General features: G+C 54.6%; 1 protein-coding gene across 2 annotated transcripts in view; it reads left to right on the top strand.

The window, feature by feature from the left end:
* Window positions 1–9: 9 nt before the first annotated feature.
* LOC113203946 (diuretic hormone class 2) overlaps window positions 10–4,350 on the top strand; it is a 97,932-nt gene continuing 93,591 nt past the window's right edge. Inside the window, exon 1 of one of the 2 annotated variants that reach the window (XM_026418903.2) lies at window positions 10–162. The gene's annotated coding sequence lies outside the window, so the exon portion shown is untranslated. The remainder of the gene's footprint in view (window positions 163–4,350) is intronic. The other variant, XM_052269526.1, reaches the window with a different exon arrangement.

Here is a 4,350-nt window from a genome sequence, read left to right as displayed (position 1 = left end):
CCACCCACCCCTCCGCCCGAGGCGCGTATAAAGGCCCAGGCGCAGGCCGCCCCGGCCCATTCCACGGCGAGCAGTCGTAGCGAGCGCACCGCGACCTCGGCACCGCAGCGCACCAGGCCAGGCCTCCTCACCAGCTCACCACCCGCTCACCGTCTGCAGCAGGTGAGCCCGCCAACATTCATACTACTTGATTGAGGAGGAGAGAAGTGACCTACAATGAGGACGCCCATTGAATAGAATACAGCCTAACGGCCCAGGCTAGTCTCTGAACGCCGATCTCACGCGCGCTGATTTGATCCGCTTATTAAGTTATACCTAACTGTGTGGAATATTCCGTTAGAGACCTTTCCGAAGAGTCAGTTCAATTTTTTATCAAAACCGATTGATCATACAAGGTTCCATATACTCCGACGTACTGATACAAAATTGACCCCACGATCGAAACAGGTCTGCCCTTTTTTCCCCGGTGCAGGTCGCCCGGCGCGCACATTTCTATTTCATCGGTTTCGCGGCGCTGTTTGAATTTTTAAAACGCACGTATGCCGCACGTTAATGCGACGTTCGGAAACACGACCACGGTACGACCACGGCACGACCACGGCGGCGGGGCCCGGTGCGGACGGAAGACTGGCAGCAGAGTGACACTCGGCGACAAAACAGTCATCCAGAAGTGTCACTCCAGGGAGGAGTGCCTCACGGAAAGGGCAGCCTCGGGGCGCTTCTCTGGTGGAGTGGTAACCGAAGAGCGCCCCGTGCGGCCCGCCTCCTACCTGTCGTGTCCAGCCCCGCCCCGTCCCGCCTACGTCTCCGACCCCGCTCGCCCCACCCACAAACTGCCTCGCCGTTGTTCAAACACGGCGATGGATGGAACGAAAACGCCTGCACTGAAACACTGGTGTGAGGAAAAGTGCGCTCTTTTGAAAAGTGTTTCTCGTGAACGCATCGCCGCCCCACCAAGGAAAATCTAACAAAAACCTCCTACGCGAACAGGCTGTGAAACCTGGTCTCAAACAGTCGTGGAAACAGTCGTGCTGAACCGACCCTCAAAAGTTTGAACTGTAAAAAGTAGAGCGTGGTACATCTTTATAGTTTAACGAAATAGCCTCAGAAACGAACCGCCTGACGCACAGTAACAACAGTGCTACGTGGGTGATGCGTTTCAATAGAACGGGTGAACATGGCTCGTGCCCGAACTGACGCCCGGATTGTTTGTACCAGAACTGTTGAAGCGCGAGGCGTATAATTACGCCTGTCTCGAACTGTCTGTGGCGCGAATATAACTGACGGATCCGTGCCTTGGCGCCCCCGACGCACCTGTCTCGTGTGCTGAACATACGCCTCCGGTCTCCGGTATCGTCACGCTCGTCTCCCACTATGGGGCCTCAACTTCAACCTGCGTTCCCGGGCTGCTCTACAGGACCTCGGTGTTGGGCTGTCGAGAGGGGTGTCCACTCGCGTCACTGGGAGGTCGGACCAGATCGTATAAATGCTCTCGGTCGGCCTTCGGAGGTCGCGATCGGAACCGGCTTACGGCGAATTTCAAGCTATAGTGAATCCTCCAGCACCGCACCGGTACCGGTGAAAAATGGCGAAAAACAAAGTTAATCGGTATATAGAGATTGGTGTAGGTATTCGTCCGCACGTGGCCGAGCGTTGCGGCTGAGCGCTTGCCATTGCCGCCCGGCTCTTGACTTATTAAAACCACTTCCTCTTCCAATCTGATTGAGCAGGCTGCGCGCGCGGCCGGCGGGAATGAGTGAGCGCACCGAGTGCCCTCCGCAACGACGCGAACCCAACTAAACAGTCTAGCTGCGCCTGCAGGCCTCGCTCTACGCTCGCTCTTCTTTGTGTGCGCATCGGGTTTGTATCCGAGCGGACACTGTGCACTTTTTGCAAATTTTGCCTACTCCTTCCGCCGCGACCGTTCGCGAAGGGCCCTTTCTGCGAGCCGAGAGCATGTGCAAAACCGCAACCTCGACCGCGGTCGTTGCGCGCAACGCTGCAGCGTCCGCTCTGATAGGTACGGTACGTGGTGCGTTGTACGTTGTTCAGTTTACAGTGCAAGGGTAGAGTTATTGAAACATTGTGAAAACACTTTCCAGAGCAGAGCAAAGAAAAGAAAACAATAACCCACACAGGCACAAGCGCGTGCGCGCGGGGGTTGGTTTGTGCCCGCCCGGTTCGGTTTAGAGCTCTGCAAAATTGCCGATACTGGCCGGGCCGCTGGCCGCGTGCAAGGTGAGATTTGTAGCAAAAAGGGACAGTGTGGCAGAGTTTCGGTCGGTCACTTACTTTTGCAGAGCTCTGGTCCGTGTGCAGGCTGCAGGGGTGATGCTGTGGCCCCCCTCCCCCCGCCTCGTCCAAGTTCATATTTTGCGTGACCGGCGCGGCCGATGCCATGCACAATATAATTGCCAGCTGGCCTTTGTGATCGCCCGGCAATTATTATTCTCCATTTCTGCGCTCGCTGTCCCCCTCTAGCCACGCTCTCAGTCGCTCCCTCAGACTGCGGCGAGCAGCGGGCGCACCGTTCGGCGACCCCGCGCTCCGCTCTCGACCCGTTCGCGCCCCCGGGCCCAAAGACTGGACGAATGGGATAGTCAGGTCAGCAGCCTGCAGGCTGTCGGCGTCAGACGTCACCTGGCATATGACCGGGCCACCCGCGTCGCAGCGTAAAAAATCTAATCAAAATAAGCGTGAAATGCACGGGGCAAGCCAGTGTAGGTTTTGCCACACATACTTGCACTCGCGCGTGGCGCTATCACTCTTATTTAAGTCATGTGAGGTCACATTAGTTTGCACGTCAGAATTGTCTTACTGGTTAATAATACATGATCTAACATTGGTTCTAATGTGAGTCGGCCAGGCTCAGTATGGTAAATTATAAAGTCACATCTTAAATAATGTGACATTGGCATCGGAAGGAATGTGACAGTTTTGGCTGGGAAAGAAATGTGACGTCACATGAATTGTTTATCAGTGACTGCGCCTTGCCTCGCCTTACCTCACTCCTTGGGTCGTCCAGAAACGACGTCCGTTTTTTATTCAGATTCATTCGCCAAAGTACGGGAGTTCGGCGCCTGCGAGACTCCGGTTAGGCCACTCCGCCGTACACGCATGCACTGCAGGCAAGATGTTGCCTACCTATAAGGCGCTATGAGAGCTTGTGGGCTGAACTTGGCAATTTCATAACGGCGAATAACGGACGTGCTGACGTGTTTTCTGGATGATAACTTCTACACTGTTGACACACTTCTACAGAATTCAACAAAAACAGTTAATTATAGAAACAGTCCTTTGAAAATAGTTTTTTTAACGGCTGGAGAAGGGTAGGCAAGCCTGCAATAACACCGACGTCCTCCCTGTTACACAACATGTGCTTAATACAGCAATGGATTCAACTTGTCCTCATGTCGCAGCAGGAGCGTAATTTAATTTGTTGAGTTTCGCCGTAAACTTGGCCCTGCCAAACGTTTATGTCGGAGCGCGTTTGGGTTCCGGTCGGCGAGCTCTGTTCATTCGGCAACGTCCCCCACCCCGACCCCTCCGCCCGCCCGTGTATACCTGCGGATCTGCTTGCCGTTGCAGCCACTTTTGCTGAACCGAAATGAAAACACGCTAAAGCTCTCTGGGGCCTCCTCCATAATCATGCCAGCACAACAAAGAAGTCCAGTAGGGCGCTGTGTTGAGTTGGGGAGGAGGAGAAATGGGGGGGGGGGGGGGGGGGGGCAGGGCAGCCACCATCGCCTATCAGCGGAGCAGTGTGGACCGCCACATCACAAAGTGCCTCCCCGACGCAAACGCATTGCGTCTCGCGCACTCTCGCGCCTCTAGACTGCCAACGAGTGCCAACGACGAGACAATAATATCAATCGCGCCATCAGTCGGGAACGAGGTCGGGAACTATGAAGGACCCTTCAAAAAAGGGCAAGATATGGGCTGTAGTGTCCCTTTCTATCCCTCCCCTACCCCTCCCCCCTCACTCTGCCGAGCGTGACTTGTTGTTAAAGGCCTCGTGGGCGTGGAGGGAAATATGAAGCTGTTATTTCATTACTATATTATTCGACGGAAGGAATTTTTCATCTGAAGAGTTCCGCGCTACCCTTCGCTGCGTAATGCGTGCAATTCGTTCTGACTGAGCCGGGGGCATCGCGGATTGCATGCGGCATCAGCTACGCCTGTAGAGTTTGAGAGAGTGAGTGTGAGAGACATGGCGCTGAGAGAGAAAGAGAGGGAGAAATGAGGGAGAAATGAGGGAGTATTCTATTTTTAAGTGTCCGAAGTAAGTACCAATCCGAAATAGGTTGAGTCGTCGTAAGCGGAAAAGCGGAGCACGCACTCAGGAACTAG

This window comes from Frankliniella occidentalis, unplaced genomic scaffold (genome assembly GCF_000697945.3).
Source record: "Frankliniella occidentalis isolate FOCC.00 unplaced genomic scaffold, Focc_3.1 Scaffold94, whole genome shotgun sequence".
Lineage (NCBI taxonomy): Eukaryota > Metazoa > Arthropoda > Insecta > Thysanoptera > Thripidae > Frankliniella > Frankliniella occidentalis.
The sequence above is the reverse complement of the archived record's forward strand: the minus strand, read 5'-3'. Positions and strand labels throughout refer to the sequence as shown.